General features: G+C 40.5%; 1 pseudogene; it reads left to right on the plus strand.

Moving 5' to 3' along the window:
* The first annotated feature begins 9,780 nt into the window (after window positions 1-9,780).
* On the plus strand, window positions 9,781-10,836 carry LOC130089140 (uncharacterized; annotated as a pseudogene).
* The last annotated feature ends 10,479 nt before the right edge of the window (window positions 10,837-21,315 follow it).

Consider the following 21,315-nt stretch of genomic DNA (forward strand, 5'->3'; position numbering starts at 1 on the left):
CCAGAGCCACCAACTCCCGGTTATTCACTGTGCTCTGCGAAGAGGTAGGCGCTGATTAGCATACCCTGCTGATGCACACTGACGTGAGGTGGCTGTCCAGAGGGCGGGTGCTGACGCGTCTGTTCAGCCTGAGGGAGGAGTTGCGTGAATTTCTTGCGGACAAGAGACCAGACCTTGCTGAGGTCTTGCTTGATTTCAATTTTTAAAATCATTCAACATCAAATAACAGTGCATCTCTCAAAGGTCCTGGAGAAATTTGATAATTATTTCCCAGCTCTAACTGAGGAGCAAGCAGCTGATTTTCTGTGGATCAGAAACCCCTTCACTGAGAACATTGAAGCAAAGCTTCCAGCTACTCTGCCATCAAGACTTCTGGAAGAGCTTATATAAATATCCTCTGATGCCGGCCTGAGAGCCCGTTTCAGTGAGGTCCCATTGGAATCATTCTGGTCTGAAATTGCAGAGGAACACACAGTCTGTCACACAGCTGCAATGAAGGTGCTGATTCCCTTCAGCACCACCTACCTTTGTGAAGCTGGTTTTTCAACCATGACAGCCCTTAAAACCAAACACAGGGCCAGACTGACCCTTGAGGATGATATGCGTCTTGCTTTGTCAAAGATCTCTCCACGCATTGACCAAATTATTACTCACTGCCAGCAGCAATCCTCACACTGATTGACAAAGCCTCACAAATAACATGCAGTAAACATACAAGTATTGTGGTCCCAGACAGCATTCATTTTGTAATAGCCTATATTCATTTTTTTTCATACACACTAATGTGAATACTGATATTTTTGTTATTTAATTTCAAATAGGGCCAATTTATAGGCTACTTAGGAGTAAATAAATAATTACAAATGGTTTTTGTTATTGTATTTTTAATAGTATAGCTTTTATTTTTGCATAAATATATATGGTTACAGTAATAAACATACCGTTTGTTTGAAAACAAAAAAAAATTGTCATCCTTACTGCAAGCTTACAAGAGTGATAATATCATTATATGTGAAGGGGGGCCCTAAAATATTTTCTTGGGAAAAAGGGGGTCTCAGACAAAATAAGGTTGGGAACCACTGGGCTATGTCACGTTGTGGGTTTTGTTTCTTGTTCCCTGTTCTTGTCTGTCATGTGATCCCCTATTTTAGTCATCTGATCCTGCCATGTGTTCCCTAGTCTGTTGTGTCATGTTGTCATTGGGTCATTGTTTAATTGTTCACAGGTGTCCATTGTCTTGTCATTAGTCTTCTTTTGTGTATTTAGCCATTATGTTTGCACTGTGTCTTTGGCTGCGTACACTTAGCATTAACATTCGACCTGTATCCGGATGTTGTCCACATACACCTTGAAAAGACAAGTGAAAACGCAATTCTGATCAGAATGTTATGCGATCAGCGTGTCCCGGTTCGGAGGTAGTCGAGGACGCATTGTGATAGGATCTCAGTGTAATGTAAACGCAAACCAGCCATCGTGTCTGCATTCACAGGTGGACGTCATATAAATCCCCGCCCAGTCTCCCCGCGTGGCTGTCAGAAAATAATGGCCAGATGCAGTTTAGACAAGAAATTAAACTTGTTTGAACCTTACAATAAACGTCAATCTTTAAAATAGTTTATTTAGACTTACATTATACTATGGCCATGTCCACACTAATACGTTTTCGTTTGAAAACGTATATTTTTCTCTCCGGTTTGGCCTTCCGTTCACACTGAGACGGCGTTTTAAGTCAATGAAAACGTAGCTTTTGGAATACGCTCTCCAAAGCGGATACATTTGAAAACGCCGTTTTCGCGTTGTAGTGTGGACTGTGAAGCTGGAGGTATTTGAAACCGATGACGTAAGTTTAGTCATGTGATCTATGTTGTACCAATAAATATTCATGTTTACCAGTATAGTGCCTGTTATGTGCTATTCACTTTTACACTGTTGCTAAAATAAGTTACTTTGCACACTCTTCATATCACAGTCCTGCAAAGATGACAGAAAATGTACTCACAGCTGTCCTGCGGCAATACAGGGGAGCAGTTGTGTTTTAGACCAAACATATGGTGACTGAGTGCGACCTGGACGCATCAGTGATGTTGAGATATTTTGCTAAATAAAATTATCCTGTTAGAAGAATTGCGCGATAACTTTATTTATTTTTCCATCTGTATCATCTCGATGAGCTTTTGTGAGGTTTCACGCATGCGCAGTAAGGTGAATTTAGAAGTTTCTCATCCACACTGAAACGTCGGAAAACGCCTGAAAATGCTAGTGTCATTTTTCATTTTAATTGTGCAACATTATCTGAACGAGGCGCAGAGGTGGAAAGTAACGAATTACATTTACTCGCGTTACGTAATTAAGTAGTTTTTTTGTGTAGGCTACTTCTCAAAATAATAATAATAATAATAATAACAACAATAATAATACATTTTATTTAAACATTATTTAAAGGAATATATTTTTTGTCCATGGTTTAATTTAGTAAATCTGTTTTTGCAGCGCTTCCTCCAAAAATAAAAGGACACAAGTTTAAATTTACATTTGATTACCACCGTTTTTGATCATTTATTTGGATTAAATCATAAAAAGAAACATTAATTTTCTGAATAAAATACATTTGGACAATATTGTTCTTAAACATTTTAATAAATAATTAATGTTAAAAATAAGTTGTTAATCTAATTCATTATCAATTATCGAATTTAATTGATTAGACATGTTTTATTGAAATTTTAATAAACAAAACAAACAAATGGTTTCAAGTTTGTTATGATTAAAAGCATTTGTTCAACCAAAAAAAACTCTGTTTCATTAATTTAACTGTCATTTTAACTGATGATAATAATAATAATAATTATCATAATTTAATAATACAGTTTATTTAATAATTGATTAATACTCTAAACCGTGATATTTTCTGAGACGTTATCAGACTGTGAAAATCTCATAACATTACAAACCTACATGGGAGAGTCCCCCATCCCACCCCCGCTGTTAAAGTAACTCAGTAACTTTTACTCTGAGTAAATTTTAAATGAGCTACTTTTTACTTTTACTTGAGTAGATTTTTAGACCGGTAATTTTACTTGTACTTAAGTAAAATTTCATGGAAGCAGTAGTACTTTTACTTGAGTAGAATATTTTATTACTCTTTCCACCTCTGACGAGGCGATCTCCTGTACAATCACAGTCAGTCATGAGATCTTAATGAAGAGCTGCACGCTGCTTTGCCAGAGGAATAATCGGAATTAGATTTTTTTAATGTTTTAAATGTTGAATGTTTTTATTGTTTCAGCATGTTTATCAATCTCCCATTTCTGTCAATATAGTCATTGCACTCTATAACATTAAACCCAGATGATCGATGATGTGACTTGTTTAACATGATCAACCCAGTTATTTTTGTATGATCAACTCTGGAAGTATTCCTTCGTTCAAAAAACTTAATTTGATCTAAGACTGGAGATTGCATAGGAAAGTAAAGTGAGTGAGTGAGTGAAAGCAATTGGGACATTGTTTAATTTGTATCATCTTTACTCTTAATGTGGGCTGCGTGGACATCGTTTTTTAAACAGAAACGGTGATGCGTTGAACACACTGTTCTGATGACGCAAGAGTTCCAACTATGGCAGCTGAGAAGGCCATTCTTTGTGTTCTTTGTGAAGAATTTTCGAGCCTGATAAGTAAGTAAGTAAGTAAGTAAGTATGCTTTATTGTCAGTTCTACCCCATGTACAGTACATACACACAGAGAATTGAAATTGCGTTACTCTCAGACCCATGGTACTTACAAATAACATCAACAGTAAAGCCTAAAAATCTAGATCAAATATAAAAATACAAATACAACTCTCTAATAAATAATAAAAGAAAAAGAAAACAGCCCAAGACACATGGCAAATAAAGTGACCAAACAGTGCAGATAAAAAGTGAGTAGTGAGCAGACTCATGCATCACCAGTGACTGGTACATCATCATAGTACGTTTGGTTCCATGGTTCCATGGTTCCATAGAGCCTAGGGCAGAGAAGGAAAGGGAAGGAGGGCAATTTCGGGAGCGAATTCAGCTTCCTGACAGCCTGATGAATAAAGCTGTCCTTCAGTCTGCTGGTCCTGGCCTGGAGACTCCGCAGTCTCCTCCCTGATGGCAGCAGACTGAAGAAGCTGTATGACAGGTGAGTGGGATCTCCTGCAATGCAAACAGATTAGCGGGTGGGACGGGTTCCGTAAATGTCCTGAAGGGAAGGAAGAGGGAGACCAACGATCTTCTCAGCTGCTCTCACTATGCGCTGTAGGCTCTTCCGACAAGATGCATTACAGGCCCCGTACCACACAGTGATGCAGCTCGTTAAAATGCTCTCAATGGTGCCTCTGTAAAATGAGTACATGATGGGGGGCGCGGCTCTGGCTCTTCTCAGTTTACGGAGGAAGTAGAGACGCTGCTGTGATTTCTTTGCCAGTGCTGTTGTGTTTACGGTCCAGGAGAGGTCCTCAGTAATGTGCACACCCAGGAACCTGGTGCTGCTCACTCTCTCCACAGTGGCACCGTTGATGGTTAGAGTAGCATGCTGAGTGTGCGCTCTCCGGAAGTCAACTACAATCTCCTTCATCTTGTCCACATTCAGGGAGAGATAGTTGTCACTGCACCACCTGGCCAGGCGGCTCACTTCACTCCTGTAGTTTGTCTCATCTTTGTTGCTAATGAGAACCACCACAGTCGTGTCATCCGCAAACTTAATAAGGAGGTTGGAATTGTTGTGTGGCGATGTGCAGTCGTGAGTCAGCAGAGTAAAGAGGAGGGGGCTCAGCACACATCCTTGGGGGGCCTCAGTGTTCAGAGTGATGGTGCTGGATGTGTTACTGCCGACCCGTACTGCCTGAGGTCTTCCAGATAAAAAGTCCAACAGCCAATTGCAAAGCTAAGTTCTGAGCCCTAGCTGGACCCGTTTTTGAATAAGCTGTTGAGGGATGATAGTGTTAAATGCAGAACTGAAGTCCAGGAACAACATTCTGACATATGAGTCCTTTTTGTCTAGATGAGTAAGTGCTGAGTGGACAACAGTTGTGATTGCATCATCGGTCGAGCGATTTGACCGATATGCAAACTGGAAGGGGTCCAGAGAGGTGGGGAGAGCAGACTTGATAGTGTGCATGACTAGCCGTTCAAAGCACTTCATAATAATAGGAGTAAGTGCAACTGGTCGGTAGTCATTAAAGCAGGATGGAAACGGCTTCTTGGGAACTGGAATGATGGTGGTAGTTTTGAAGCATGTAGGGACAACAGCCTGACTTAATGAGATGTTAAAAATGTCTGTGAAGACATCCGTGAGTTCTGCTGCACAGTCTCTCAGTACCCGCCCAGGAATGTTGTCAGGACCCTGAGCTTTGCGTGCATTTATTCTTCTGAATGATCTCCTCAAGCTGTCTAGGGTAAGCATCATCATCTGGTCCCCGGGAGGAGGTGGAATCTTCTGTGCAGTGGAACTGTTTTGTTTTTTTAAAGCGAGCGAAGAAGGCGTTCACCTCGTTCAGCAGAGAGATGTTACTATCACAGGTCCGCGGTAGTGGCTTATAGTCCGTAATGGTCTGTATGTGGGGATGGCTCCGAGTATCTCTGGTGTTGCTGAATTGATGGGCTATCCTCCTGGAGTACTTTATCTTAGCCTCTCTGATGCCGCGGGACAGGTTGGCCCTAGCTGTTCTCAGACTGACCCACCTCATCTCCAGCCTTGGAGGCAGCATTCCGCATCTTCAGGAGTCTGTGGACCTCCCCTGTAATCCACGGCTTCTGGTTGGCCCGGACAGTGATGGTCTTTGTGACTGTTACATCGTCAATACACTTGTTGATGTAAGCAGTGACAGTCTCTGAGTACTCTTGGAGGTCTATGGTGTTATTGTATGTTGCAGCCTGCTTAAACATATTCCAGTCAGTGGTGTCAAAACAGTCCTCAAGAGCCTCTGACGACCCTTCCGGCCACACTTGTATCTGTTTTCGAACTGGTTTGACAACTCTAATGAGCGGTCTGTATACAGGTGTTAGCATGACGGTGATGTGATCTGAGGCACCAAGGTGGGGAGAGGGAGGGCTTTGTAGGCTCCTCTCTGGGTGGAGTAAACAAGGTCTAAAATTACCTCGTGTTGGAAAGTTAATGTGTTGGTGTATTTTTGGAAACACACTCTTTAAGTCTGCATGGTTGAAATCTCCAGCTATGATGAGAAAAGCATCAGGGTGGGCTGTCTGCTGTTCACTGATGTGCTGGTATAGCTCATATAGTGCATCGTTCCTGTTGCTGTTATTCGGAGGAATGTATACAGAAACGAGCAGTATGGCAGTAAATTCCCTCGGCAGATAGAACGGCCGGCACTTAATAATCATACACTCCATCAGGGGTGAGCAGTGTTTGCAGATCACAACAGCATCGCGGCACCATGCATCATTAACCATGCAATATTGGCCGTTTCCAGGAAACATGACGTTCAACCCGGAAACCGTAGCAAAACGTTGCGCACCGTTTTGAACTTGAACATGCCCCTAGTGTCGTGCGACAGACCTAATTTAAATATTATGCAGGAAACAGAAATCCGATTGGTTATCCAGATACAGAGGTTACTTAATGTGAACAAATATAAACGTGCCATGTCCTGATTGGCTAATGATCCGATCTGCTTGATCAGATCACGGTGATCGCATGTTAATGCCAAGTGTAAACGCAGCCATAGGGACAGTCAGGCAGGCAAAGGAGCAGGCTGGGAAGAGGATCCACATAGAGCTAGATTTATTGGTAAAATCCACAAGAGGAACAAAACACATGGAAACTACAAAATAGAAAGGCTACAAACTGATTACAAAAATAACAAAGCAACCACTTCAACATAAAAGTCCAATAACAGACACAGAGCACATGTGACACAGGGTGATCCAATCCAATTTTGCATTGAAAAACCGGCACAAAAGAAAGATGGATTACCTGATCCTGGATAGCAGAACATGGAATTTCCAAACCAGATGAAACTTTTTGAACAACTGGCCCCAGGTGATCTTATAAAAGAGGGCAGGCTGCACAACATGTGCTTTACATTGCATGTTTGCACATAAAGGTATCTAATACCAAAATCATCAAGGAGCTAGTATAATACCTGGAGAAAACTATTAGCACTGCAATTAATCTCAATGGCAGTTACAGTGCTTGGCTGGACATTATATAACTTCTAAAAAAATAAAAAAAAAATAATTGCAGCTTTTAAGATTCTTCCAAAAAATGGTAATGGCCAAAACATCTACTATTGTGAAATATTTGTGATAATGGAATATGCCACCAACAGGCAAACTGGACCACGCTAACCAACCAAACTTTGGCTAAAATTTATAATACTGAAGAGCTTAGCATTTTAGGGCACAAATGGGAGGAAATTTTCAATGGTGCGGACCGAGGATGATTAGACTAAGCTGAGAGAAACAGGGAGGTTTCCAGTTCCCTCTCTTCTAGGAATTCATATAGAGCAGACAGCACCTGATCTTCACTGACCTTTTAGGGAAAATTGTAGTGTTTAGTGAAACTTTAAATGGCTTTAAGTCAAGTCAAGTCACCTTCATTTATAAATCGCTTTTAACAGTATGGATTTTTTCAAAGTAGCTTTACAGTGATAATAGAAATTACCATAACAGATTGTTTAGGCTTTGCAACAGCATTAGGATAAAGTTATTGTCCAGCTAAAGTTAGTTTTGATTGATTCACTTCCATTGCAAAGATCATTAGTTATTAACTTAGGGGCCGCTAACACGACACCGTTCTAAGAGAAAAACTCTTAACGCGCTCCGGCCACCCATCCGCACAAAACAGTGCCTGGTGTCTCGAAAATGCACTCCCTGAAATTATCCCGACAGCGTTTTCTGTACAGAGGTAAAGGGAAGGGAATGAGGTGGGGAGAGACTAGTTGACACTTCAGGACTATGTTGTCGTCGTGTCCAAGCGCAGGTCCTTCATCAGATCTGGATACGGCCTGGATCCAGCGGACTGCGGTAAACCTCGGGATAAACAGAGAGACTAAAATTGGCTTAGACGCCTTCCTTCTTATAATGTACCAAGTACATCAGGATTAATGGGAAGTGTTCCCAGTTCCGGCTGATCTAAACTATGCAGCCTGACATTGAATTATAGAAGTCTATAATGTGTTTTGTGTATGCTAGGCCAAAGAGATGTGTTTTTAGTCTAGATTTGAACTGACAGACTTTGTTCCAAAGTTGTGGTGCTAAATAGAAAAAGGATCTACCACCAGCAGTCGACTTTGATATTCTCGGTATTATCAACTGGCCAGAATTTTGAGATTACAATAGACGTAAAGGACTATAATGCGTTGTTTTGAATCATTATTTACTAGGGCTGGGAATCGCTGGCTACTTCACGATACGATACGATATGCGATACATTGTTCACGATACCGATAATATCACGATATGGCGATACTGCGATAATCGATATATTATCAGTAATAACTCACAATAGGCTATATCATGTTTTAAGAATTTTTTTTTTTTTTTTAATTAGGAAAATTAATCTCCATTTATTTTTTTGGATGAAACACAATAACAAAAACAACTTGTGTCTTATCAGTTGCAACAAAACAGTCACAGACACTATTTTAGTGTAACATTGCTGCAATCAGTAGTAATAAAAATGTTTACGCCGGGGTGTGTCGGCTTCGAGCCAGCACCAACCACGGCTTTCTCACAGAGCTCCGGGTGATGCCGCGTGAGGTGTCTGTGCATGTGGTCGTGTTTCCCGTGTAGCGGACTTTTGCAAATCCAGACATCCCAAGTCTCCCGGAAGTTCCGGGAGTCTCCCGCATATTAATAGCGTCTCCCTGATGCCTGCAAATTAGTTCAAATCTTCAAAAGACAGAACATAGCCTACTTCGCGCATAACATACATAGTACGGCAGAGAGGGAGAGAGCGAGAGACTTGCGTGTGTGCCTCATGAAAGCTAGTCAAATCCAGTCAACTCGGATAATGAATAGAGCGTTTTATAACGGCTTTTAAGATCGATACTTGGCAAGAGCGCATCGAGAATCGATCGCGGGAGTAAATATCGTGAGATACCGCCATATCGATATTTTGGCGCACCCCTATTATTTACTATCATTCCCTGTTGTTTATACAGCTAAATATAATTCACTCAACATCACATATTAACCTGACATTACTAGCTTCAATCTAAATTGTTGCTAGCACAACAAGCTACTAATTCGCTAGCCTGTTAGCATGCCATTCGTGCGCTCTTTATTTATCTATTTATTTAACTTGCGCGCTCGCGCCTTTTACAAATCCATCAAAGCTGTGGTAAGTAGAATCAGTCAACAAACACGGTGAGTCATGTCATCTCCTTTTATTGTGACTTGCACTTCTTGTAACATGTATAGCATAGCCCTTTCTGTCAGCATAGAATTTACATGTGATAAATGCAGGGAGATAGTCAGGCTGACGGAAAAGATTTCAGAACTAGATACTCGCATCCGCCAAAAGCCAACCACCTCCTCCTCGTGGCGTCGGCTGGAAACGAGTACCCTCGGGGACTCGGCAAACGGTGGCTCTGGTCCCAGCGACAGATGAGGCGACACATCGGCTGGGTCTCTTTGGTCGCATCAAATGGCAGCAGCAAACCAAGAAACCGATCAAGCTAGGGCGTTCCCCCTTGGCGACGCGCATCATCAACGCCCGGATGGTGTGAGAAATGGACAAGGGCTATCTGCTCAAGGACGGGGCAGGCCAAAGAAGAAAGTCCACTGAATCCGACTAGCCACACTTAACATCGGCACCCTCACCGGCCGTAGCCGTGAATTGGCTGATACTCTCAAGACCAGACGCATCGACATCGCGTGTATCCAAAAGATCAGCTGGGTGAAAATCTTATACCAAGACGTCAGGAGCGTGGTGCGATGCACAGCTGGGATATCATCTCCTTTCAACATCAACGTAGGAGTCCACCAAGGATTGGCCCTTTCGCCCTTGCTTTTCATCACATGCATGGACACAGTGACACGGGACCTCCAGACGCCCCATCCATGGTCCTTACTCTATGCTGATGATCTGTTCCTCGCCGACAGGGAGCAGCAAGACCTTCAAGACCAAGCGCAGCAGTGGAAAGATCTTCTGGATGCAAATGGTTTGCGACTCAACCTCGCAAAGACGTAGTACCTGGAGTGTGGCCCTCAGACTGATGGTACCATTGGCATCGACGGAACGGATCTAAAGAAAGTTCAACACTTTAAGTACCTTGGATCAATACTCTCATCGAACGGTGACACCCTCCCGGATGTCCGCGCACGTGTGAGTGCCGCCTGGTCAAAGTGGCGCCAAGTCACGGGAGTGCTATGCGATCGCCGAATGCCCATCCGCCTAAAGTCCAAAATCTATAAGATCATTGTACGCCCTGTAGCCCTGTATGGAGCCGAATGTTGGCCAGCGACTGCCAAACAAGGCCAGCTTCTACACGCCATGGAAATGCGTATGCTCCGCTGGTCACTCGGGCTGACAAGGCTAGATCACGTCATGAACATCGACGTCAGGAAGCGGATGGGAATAGCGCCGATTACGGAGAAGATGCTCGAGGCCCGTCTCCGCTGGTACGGCCATGTGACACGCAGCAATGAGAACTCAGTGGCGAAGACAGCTATGCGCCTTGACCCACCTGGTAACCGCCCACGTGGCCGCCCAAAGATGAGATGGATGGACCGGATCAAGTAAGATATGAAAGACGTGCAAGTCGCCTCGGAGGACACTACGGACCGGAATAAATGGAGAGCAGCCTGCCAAAAAGCGGACCCTGCACCTGCGCGGGACAAATGCTAGAGCGAAGAAGATACTCGCATCCAAACATTAATCGAGGATAGTAAGAGTGCAAGGGCTTTAGATACTGCTTTTGATGCGCCTAGCTTAGTGAACACTGTACATTGTTCGGTTCCGGCTGAAGTAGAGTCCGTGCAGCAGGGCAATTGGGTGACGGAAAGATGGCGCTGTAGTCGTGGGACAAAACACCGCTCTTCCATTCCGATTACAACATTAAACAGGTTCTCCCCACTCAGTGAAACACCCACTGAGAATGCTGTTGAATATGCCCTTGTTATTGGCGATTCAATTACACGGAATGTAAAAATAGAGACACCAGCCACCATAGTCACATGTTTGCCGGGAGCCAGAGCGCCTGACATCAAAGCAAATTTAAAAGTGCTGGCTAATGCTAATCGTAAATTCTCTAAGATTATTATTCACATCGGCACAAATTATGTTCGACTGCGCCAGTCACTAAAATTAATGTTAACCCTCTGGGGACCAAGAACGCGCCGGCGCGTTTTGCTGTTTTTTTTTCACATAGCAGCAACATAGACTTAAAATACTCCGTCATTTATGGTCATATAAATAAAATCAATACATGATTATAAACTATAGAGGGTCTGTTTTTTTTTTGTGTACACTCACATTAACATCAAAACCTTGTGTTTTTTTTAAATAAATAAAATAAACGGTGCGCTTTCAGCTCACTCTGTCTCCGCAAAAATCTTTCTGAAACATGTCTGGAAAATGAACGGAAAATCAGCTAATACTTATCACACAAACATGAAATGTATGAAATGTAATCTGTCTGAAACTAAAGAGAAGTACAGTTTCTCCTGTCTCAGCTCATTATCGTTAATTTGTTCACACCCACTCGCAGAGCGCGCTATTCGTAAGATAATGTGTTGAGGCCATATGCTATAGATAAACGCCCCCAGGCAAATGCTGTAAACTCTGTAAACACACTATATTTTTGAGTCAGATTAAGATTCGTCTTGCGCGGCTATGAGGAATAATCCTGGGACATTTACCACAGAACAAGTGCTGGTTTCACTTCGAGGAGGAGCAACAGATTCAGCTGAGAAGTGTAAGTGTTTGTTCTAATCGCGATATAGAATAACGTTAGTGTCTGTAAATGGAAAAATAACATACTGTTTAAATGTGAATCATGTTTCTGTGTGTGTGTGTGTGTGTGTGTGTGTGTGTGTGTGTGTGTGTGTGTGTGTGTGTGTGTGTGTGTGTGTGTGTGTGTGTGTGTGTGTGTGTGTGTGTGAATGAATGAATGAATGAATGAATGAATGAATGAATGAATGAATGAATGAATGCACAGATACGCACTGTTACAGACGAAATAAAAGACAAAATTTCGTTGACTAGTTTTGGATAAAGTTTTTCAAATCAAATAAGCATCAAATAAGCTTCAAATAAGCTTCAAAATAAAGACATCAAATAAGCTTTTGTTGGGAGTTTCTGGGGTTAGAAGTGCCCAGACGTATGCACCCTCTATTTTAAAGAAGAACATTTAATTATTTGCGATACATAATTCATTCACAAAGAATTCAGGGACATTATTCATTTCCCTAAAGGTTGGAGTTTTCCTTATTTTTTTAATTAAGGCATTAAGATTTTTTATTCCTCTTTTTAGTCAACTTTAGCATGGGTGTGTTCATTGATTCTAAGCAGTGTGTGTGTGTGTGTGTATATATATATATATATATATATATAATTAAAAAGCAATTTTAACCAGAAAAATCTACAATGCATGCCCAAAGTCGTGCAGCCATATAGTTTCTCTTGATATCAGCATGTTCACAGGTGGGTTTTTTTGTGTTTTTTTACAGGGACAAAATGCCACTGATGAGTCCTGCTGACTTCAACATTCACAGGAGACTGTACATGAACATAGTAAAATGAAAAATCAAACACCTTGGAAATGACAGGTATGTACTATGTTTCAGGAATGGGACAATGCTGTGTGACTGTGCAAGCCTCTGTCTTTAGATCAGTGTGTTTACTAATGTGCTTTTTTGTCCTTTGTTGTGTATCTTTGGATTATGTTGTGTTGTAAATAAATCCAAACAATCCAAAAGCCATACTTTTTTAAATCTCCTCATTCTTTGTGCAAGGCTCCTCGTAATGATAGGGCCTGATAGCACCTAATAGGGCCATTATTGGAGGGTCTTTGACTTTCTCAGGTGTGAAATGCATTCATATTAATGAGAGATCACGCCTCCTCGCATAAAGCTTTCTCAAACAAAACACGGCATACACATTCTAAAAGACTTTATTGACGTATCTGAATGAGCAGTCAGGATGATTCTCACATAGTTTTGGAGCAAATATTCTAGACTATGTGATAGAATTTTTTAAAAGTCTTGTGAAGAAATAATCAATATGTGTTTTGTGGCCTTATTTCAGAAACTTTTATTTTTAAGTTTTTCAATAACCATGCATAAAAAATATTCTCTCAAAAATACAAACATGTACATACATGTTGCTCACAAATTATGGTAGCCCCATTTGTGCTATATAGAGTGAATTTACACCTTTGCTATTAACATGTTTATAAATAACTGAAAAAAGCACAAATGTCAGTGCATGTCAAAACATCCCAAGGGCCCCAAAAACCCCTTGGTCCCCAGAGGGTTAAAGAGGTGTGTGAACTTGCAAGTACGATGTCAGGCACTGTAATTTGCTCTGGCCCCCTTCCTGTTCGCAGGAGTGATGAGATAGTTAGTAGACTGTCCTCACTCAATGGCTGGTTGTCTAAGTGATGTCCACAAAATAACATAGAATTCATAGACAATTGGAAAAGTTGTTGGGGCAGACCTGACCTGACCTGTTGAAAAGAGATGGTATTCATCCCTCCTGGGATGGTGCTGCTCTTCTCTCAAGTAATATGGCACATAGTCTTAGAGCTCAAACATGACAATCTGGGGCTCAGGTCAGGAAGCAGACAGACTGGCTAAACCGACCATCTACTAGCTGTCTCATGAGGTCAGATAAATCCCATCACATAGAGCCTCTTTCACCCAGATATCATCACATAGAGACTGTGTCTGTTCCCCGAATTAGGAAATACAAAAAAATTCCAAACCCATCTAAGGTTATAAATGTAATTGATGTTCAACAAATAAAAAAGAGATTTAAAGGTGTATAGCGCAGGTTTCTGAGTTTTTGCAGAACTATGCCCCCTCTGGCGACAAGCGAAACTGCAACCAGAGATGTGCACGCTCATGGATCACACGCACACGCACGCTTGCACGAGCTGTTCATAACCAAAAGAGCATCAGCCGCACAAATCTTTGGTTGACAGTCATAATGTCTTCAGAGGTAATAAAGTTATAAATCTGGAAGTCATTTTAAATATATGAAAGGAAAGGCATTTGAGTAAATTACACACTTATGTGTGAGGGGAAAACGGGGGTAGTAGAAAAGTTCAGTTTTTGTTTCCATCTATCTCCATGTATGTTGAACTGTTTTATGTGTTTACTGTATCCACTTATGAGTGTATTATTATGGAAACACGTTCATGAACAATATAAGTTATTACTTTGTAAAAGCTCAAAATAATAATCATACCATACACAGTTGGTCAACAAAGTACACTCAATTGTCTCACGGTAATAAACAATCAAATGGCACTATGACGTTACTGTAAAAGCCAAACAGGCTAATCCGCCGAATTCACAATCCCGGGAACAATTTACTATTTTTTACGAAAAATAGAATATAGCCAATGCAACGGCGTTCTTCCTTGTTGGTCAAGGACATGAGCACCTTATCATGTTAGCAAAGTACACAAGGCTATACCGGTAGGTCATAAGTTACACAAAAACATAGGTAACTTTAGCATCTTTTATGGGATATGTTTTATGTTGTACTATTCTTCCGAAGACAATTCCTAGTTCATGAACCTGTTCACTGACAATGGTAGTAAAACCAAATCTGATTGTACATTTATCTAGCTTACGCTAAAGCATTAACTGTTAGCTGCTACACATTTTACGCATCGTCATTTGTTGTCATAGATTTGCTGAATCAGACATTAGAGACTGGGCTATAACTTACCTTTTTATCAAGAATAAAAGCCAACTGAGGATCCCGTTTGAGACCAAGAGCAGACCGGAGATCTCTCCATTTGTTGAATGCCTTCCCGAGGTTGACTCTCGTCTTACTCCGACGCCTGTCTGACTCCAATTTGGACCTTTTGGTGGCACTAGACAACTTTTTTCTTTTCTTTACTTTACGTGGAGTTTGCGTTGGGGTTTGGAATGGACTACAAGCCGGTCTCTTTGAATCCATCTTCTACCTTTGACGGACGAGTTGTCTTCGCTGATGCGGAGAATAGCGGCGCCGGCGAATACACAAACCTGCGAAACAAAGCCTGGTGAGCGTGAACGCGCATGACGTCACGCCCAGTCTCAAATTCGAGCCCGAATCCCTCTTATATATTTTACTGTACAGGATTATAGAGTGCGCAATCTCAGTGCGCAGAGAAGGGCTCATTCAGCCCATCAGGCAGTTCTTTAAGGATGTATAGGATAGAAAAACAGGTATTTTTAACATGAAAAGTTGCGCAATGTACCTTTAATACAAATGAACAATTGATAAATCTTGGGTTGCTGAATATTCAATCCCTTATTTCAAAAGTACTTAATGTTAATGATATGACTACAAACTATAACCTAGATGTGCTGTGTATGACAGAAACCTGGCTAAAACCAAACGATTACATTACTTTAAATGAGTCCACCCGCCAAGATTACTGTTATAAACATGAACCTCATCTGAAATGCAAAGGGGGAGTTGTTGCTGTAATTTATAGTAATATTTTTTAAATTACTAAGAAGTCTAAAATATAATTCTTTTGAAGTGTTGGTGCTTAATGTAACAATATATCGTGTAAATGATGAACCACGTTTGAGATTTGTGCTGGCTACTGTATACAGGCCACCATACAGACTTTATCAAAGAATTAGCTGACTTTCTTTCAGAGTTAGTACTGGCTGCAGATAAAGTCCTAATTGTTGGTGATTTTAATATACATGTAGATAATGAAAAAGATGCATTGGGATTGGCATTTAACCCTCTGGGGTGGGCGGTCGTGCCGGCGATACCAGCTCACTTTTTTCCTTATCAGTGCAAAAGAGACTCAAATTACTCTGTTGATTTTGATCTTACATATAAGTGTTATACATCACTCGATCCTGTTAAGTTTGTATTTTTTTGTGGAACCTCTCAATAAAAACAAAGTGTTGTGCTTTTCGCCAAATAAAGAAAAATAAACATGATGCACGTTCTGCGTTCTCTCTGTCAGTGAAGTCCATTCTGAAACGCGTCCGAAAAATGAACTGTAACTAAGTCAATACTTGTCACAGAGATACGAGACATTGTCTTTTTAAAGCTTGTATTCTCTTCTTTTAAATGAAGTAATTTATTTTAAAAAGAAATATTTCCAGTTTATGTAATCTGTTTGAAACCAAGGAGAGGTACCTACAGTTTTTTTCGTTCTCAGTTCATTATCTTTAATGAGCTGAGGCCGCCACGCCCCCAGCACTTTTCACATGGTAAATAGGTGATCTAACGGTATGCATAGCACACCCCCAGCGATCAATGGCATAAAAACACAAAGTTTCTTCATCAGATTCACTGATAGTTCATCGCGTTTTGAGGATGGCACGCTACCCCGACCCTTCAGATGATTCTGGACAGCGAGGAAGAATTCACTTTTCTTCAGAGGAAGATTATAACTCGGACGACGAACGGCTGCATTTTGAAGAACTAATTGATCCCGCCGAGGATACAAGTTCGGAGTAAGTTGTTTAGTGTTTTATAATTCCTTTTCTGATCGTATAGAGCTCAAATGAATTTTCAGACTATATTTTACCTAGCTTTTGACATCTTACAGAAAAGATTGCCTCACAATATCCCTAACATTCGTGTATACGCTCGTGTAAACTTTTTAAATGTAATATTACTCTAAACATATTTGTATATTAAATATATATAGTTTTGATTAGCTTATGACACTGATTATCATGCTAAAATACTGCATTATGCGTTATGTATTTTGTTTGCGAATAACTGTATGTTTAGGTTATATAGCCTATTGATTTAGTGAAATATTTCAGCCTACGGTAAAATACAGGTCCTACTCAAAAAATGAGCATATTGTGATAAAGTTCATTATTTTCCATAATGTAATGATAAAAATGAAACTTTCATATATTTTAGATTCATTGCACACCAACTGAAATATTTCAGGTCTTTTATTGTTTTAATACTGATGATTTTGGCATGCAGCTCATGAAAACCCAAAATTCCTGTCTCAAAAAATTAGCATATCATGAAAAGGGTCTCTAAACAAGCTATTAACCTAATCATCTGAATCAACTAATTAACTCTAAACACCTGCAAAAGATTCCTGAGGCTTTAAAAAACTCCCAGCCTGTTTCATTACTCAAAACCGCAATCATGGGTAAGACTGCCGACCTGACTGCTGTCCAAAAGGCCATCATTGACACCCTCAAGAGGGTAAGACAGAAAGAAATTTCTGAACAAATAGGCTGTTCCCAGAGTGCTGTATCAAGGCACCTCAGTGGGAAGTCTGTGGGAAGGAAAAAGTGTGGCAAAGAACGCTGCACAACGAGAAGAGGTGACCGGACCCTGAGGAAGATTGTGGAGAAGGACCGATTCCAGACCTTGGGGGACCTACGGAAGCAGTGGGACTGAGTCTGGAGTAGAAACATCCAGAGCCACCGTGCACAGGCATGTGCAGGAAATGGGCTACAGGTGCCGCATTCCCCAGGTCAAGCCACTTTTGAACCAGAAACAGTGGCAGAAGCGCCTGACCTGGGCTACAGAGAAGCAGCACTGGACTGTTGCTCAGTTTTGCATGTCATTCGGAAATCAAGGTGCCAGAGTCTGGAGGAAGACTGGGGAGAAGGAAATGCCAAAATGCCTGAAGTCCAGTGTCAAGTACCCACAGTCAGTGATGGTCTGGGGTGCCATGTCAGCTGCTGATGTTGGTGCACTGTGTTTTATCAAGGGCAGGGTCAATGCAGCTAGCTATCGGGAGATTTTGGAGCACTTCATGCTTCCATCTGCTGAAAAGCTTTATGGAGATTTCATTTTTCAGCACGACCTGGCACCTGCTCACAGTGCCATAACCACTGGTAAATGGTTTACTGACCATGGTATTACTGTGCTCAATTGGCCTGCCAACTCTCCTGACCTGAACCCCATAGAGAATCTGTGGGATATTGTGAAGAGAAAGTTGAGAGACTCAAGACCCAACACTCTGGATGAGCTTAAGGCCGCTATCGAAGCATCCTGGGCCTCCATAACACCTCAGCAGTGCCACAGGCTGATTGCCTCCATGCCACGCCGCATTGAAGCAGTCATTTCTGCAAAAGGATTCCCGACCAAGTATTGACTGTCATGATCCGGCCTTCTTGTCCTTGATTTCCTCTGGTCTTGAGGCTGGATCATGACAGACCCGTGTTTTGTGTACAAGCGCATGGCCAATTGCTTGGGCCATGTGCTTGTGTTGTCTCCGTTACGTGACCCGGCCCCCTTGTTATCCTCATCTCGTCATTATTGTCTAGTCAGTTTCACCTGTCCTTGTCTAGTCAGCTTCACCTGTCTTTGTCATTAGTGTCTCCCTATTTAATCCTCTTGTGTTTGCTGTCCTGTGTCGGTACATTGTCAACCTGTGCGTGTTACTCTTTGTGAGAGTCCTGTGAGTACTTAGTCTGAATATTGTATTAAGAATTGTGAGTTTATGTAGCTGTTTGTTTTCTTCATCTTGTCTTTATCAGTCAGTATCTAGTCCTAGTTTATTTCCTGTCTTAGTCTAGTTGTACTGCCCCATCTGTCCTGTTTTGCCCCCTTGTGGGTTTTTGTTTTTTGTTTTCTGTTTTGTGCCTCAATAAATCCCTGTTAGTCTGCATATCGTCTGCGTTTGGGTTCGCTCTTCAACCACATGACATTGACTATTGAGTGCATAACTGAACATAATTATTTGAAGGTTGACTTTTTTTTGTATTAAAAACACTTCTTTTATTGGTCGGATGAAATATGCTAATTTTTTGAGACAGGAATTTTGGGTTTTCATGAGCTGTATGCCAAAATCATCAGTATTAAAACAATAAAAGACCTGAAATATTTCAGTTGGTGTGCAATGAATCTAAAATATATGAAAGTTTAATTTTTATCATTACATTATGGAAAATAATTAACTTTATCACAATATACTAATTTTTTGAGAAGGCCCTGTATGTGATACTGTCTAAATACAATATATGTTTTATATATAAATGTTGAGTTTTGGTTAGCCTATGACACTACTTATGCTAAAATAGTGCCTTATGCGTAATGTATTTTGTTTGCGAATAACTGCTTAGGTTATATAACGAGAAATATATTTCAGGCTCCGTTAAAAGAGGTCTAAATACAATATATTTTTTATATAATTAAATGTTCAGTTTTGGTTAGCCTATGACACTATATCATGCGTAAATATCTGAATACAGGTGTAAATGTTTGAAATGTAGTGATGTGTCGTTCGCGAACGATCCGTTCATTGAGTGTAGATGAATCAGATGAAAATTAGCCTGTTGAGCTAACTCTGGCTCATTTACAGTTATTTTACTGTTAATTAATGAGCACTGTCCCTGTAAAATAAACAAATAAATGAAATGAAATGAAAATGAAATGTGTGCGGTCTATATGGGCCATCAACAGATATTTCTCCGTCCCATGGCCCAGATATATACATACATTGTGCATCTATACCCATTAATTGTCCATCAGTTTACTTTGGATAATGTCTGCTACCAGTTTTTTTTTTTTCTTTTTTTCTTTTTAGGAATGTGTCTGCATCACGTTCTTATTCGCCAGCACCTCAGAGGGAAACGCAGGTGTAGTTCAGTTCTCAGTGTGATCGAGAATCATACTGAGTAAGTGCACAGACGTAATATTTTACAGATGAAATTTAGCCTAATTGTGTTTACATCGTCATAATGTAAAAGTAGGCTACCTATTCTTGTGTGAAATTACAAAAAAAATATTTTTATCCATGGCAATTAGTGATTGATAATGATAATAATACAGTTTATTTGATTGTGTTATCAGCATGCTCACGCTTTTTTCTTTTTTATAATACAAGTTTGGTCTTTTTTTTCTTGTGATGTGTTAAGTGATAGTAATGACTTTATGTCTTTACATTGTTAGGACATATTTCTATTTTGAATAAATGCTGTTCTTTTTATTCATCAGTGAATCATTCTTAATTCATCATTCTTTGTTCAGGCTGCCTTCACGGCACCTTGATGGGGCATTAGCCATTGGGGAAGTGTCTTTTGTCTCCCCTGGTGTGAATCTCATTAATATTCATAGCCATTAACACTCCCACGCATACAGCAGTGCTGACCCCAAAACTAACTTGCAACATTTAAATTGTTATATTGTTGTTTGTGAAAGTGTGGTCAGGAGGATTTTCACATCATTTTGTAGTAAAAATTCTAGCCTGCAAGAATAGTAACTCAAAAGTCTTGTGGACAACTATTCAGTATTTGTTAAATGGCCTTATTGTGGTGAAATTTTTTTTCCCAAAACGCACTAACCACGCATAATTTTTTTTTCTATAGAATGCAAACATGTACATCCATTTTGCTCACATATTATTGTAGCAGAGTTTGTGCTGAATGCAGCATAATTATATGTTAGCCAATGGTATGTTGTAAGTAACTGAAATAAGCACAAATGTTAGGGCATGTCAAAACATCTCAAGGGCCCCAAAAACACCTCAGACCCCAGAGGGTTAAAGATATTCTTAACTCTATTGGAGTAAGACAACACGTGTCAGGACTAGGGTTGGGTATCGGTTGGGTTTTATCCCATACCAGTACCTACTCGGTATTTTTTAAACGGTTCCGGTGCTTAAACGGTTCTTGAAACGGTACTTAAGAAAACGAAACCGCACACACTTTATCAAAAAATAATACCCTTTTATTTACAGGGCCAAACTGGACACAATATTAACTTAAATCTTTAAACAATATAAATACAAGTAACATATGGTAATAATAAAACCAATATAAAATAAAAAAAATTACATTACATTTTACACATTTACATAATATCAAATAAAACAATATTGTATCAAACAATGTAATAATACTGGAGATTAATAGAGATTGCAGAGCTGCCAACTCTCACGCATTGACCGTGAGACTCACGCAATTGACCCTTTTCACACGCTCTCACGCCACACATCCATTTTCTCACGCAGAGAAAAATCGCGGACAAAGAGGACACCGACAGACAAGACAGAGAAGGTTACTTTTGATATGCAACAAATCCACAGCTGTCAGATTCTGTCAATATTTTTACGAGATTCACATAATAAATAACGTTTTGGCTCTTTGAAATGTGACAGATCGCTGTAGCGCGTCAGTTCAACCGGCACGTGATACAGCAGCCTACAAATAC

The sequence above is a fragment of the Rhinichthys klamathensis genome, unplaced genomic scaffold, assembly GCF_029890125.1.
Source record: "Rhinichthys klamathensis goyatoka isolate OS25496 unplaced genomic scaffold, OSU_Roscu_1.1 h1tg000001l_1, whole genome shotgun sequence".
Taxonomy (NCBI): Eukaryota; Metazoa; Chordata; class Actinopteri; order Cypriniformes; family Leuciscidae; genus Rhinichthys; species Rhinichthys klamathensis.